Source organism: Cebus imitator, unplaced genomic scaffold (assembly GCF_001604975.1).
Source record: "Cebus imitator isolate Cc_AM_T3 unplaced genomic scaffold, Cebus_imitator-1.0 Scaffold461, whole genome shotgun sequence".
NCBI classification, from domain to species: domain Eukaryota; kingdom Metazoa; phylum Chordata; class Mammalia; order Primates; family Cebidae; genus Cebus; species Cebus imitator.
In genome coordinates, this window is record NW_016107776.1 from 38,087 (window position 1) to 38,723 (window position 637).

Here is a 637-nt window from a genome sequence, read left to right on the forward strand (position 1 = left end):
CGCTCGCGGCCCCTCTGCCTGGATGCACCTTGCAGATGTGACCTTCATGGAGGGACCGCCCTGACGGCCTGCCATAGTGCACCCCTCCCCAGCACTCACCGCTGGGCCCCTGGTCACCTCACGACATTCCTGCACCCCACAGACGCTGGGTCTGGCTGTGGGTGCCAGGCTCCTCCCACCTCACCCACCTGCTTCGTCCTGTGCTCCTTGCACCTTGCTGGAAAGAGCAAGAGGTACATTGCATGCCCTTACCTGTTCAGCAATGTTGACATTTGAGGCTGAATAATTTCCTTGCGGCGGGAGCTGCCCTGTGCATTGCAGGTTTGTATCAGCATCCCTGGCCTCCACGCACCAGGGGCCAGTACTACACACACACAGACACATAGTTGGGACAACTGTAAGTGTCTCCAGACATTGCCAGGTGCCCCTGGGGGACTGATGTCATCATCACCACTCGAGAGAGAGAGGGTCTTCCTGACACACAGAGCAACAGTTTTTCTGCTCCTCTTCCTCCTGCTGGCATCAAAGAGCAAAAGGGGAGACAAAAGGGGTGGATGAGTCCAGGCTCACCCTGCTGGGGAAGGTAGCCTCAGCAGCCTGCCACGACCACCAGAGTCTCCTCTTCCCGAGCACCATC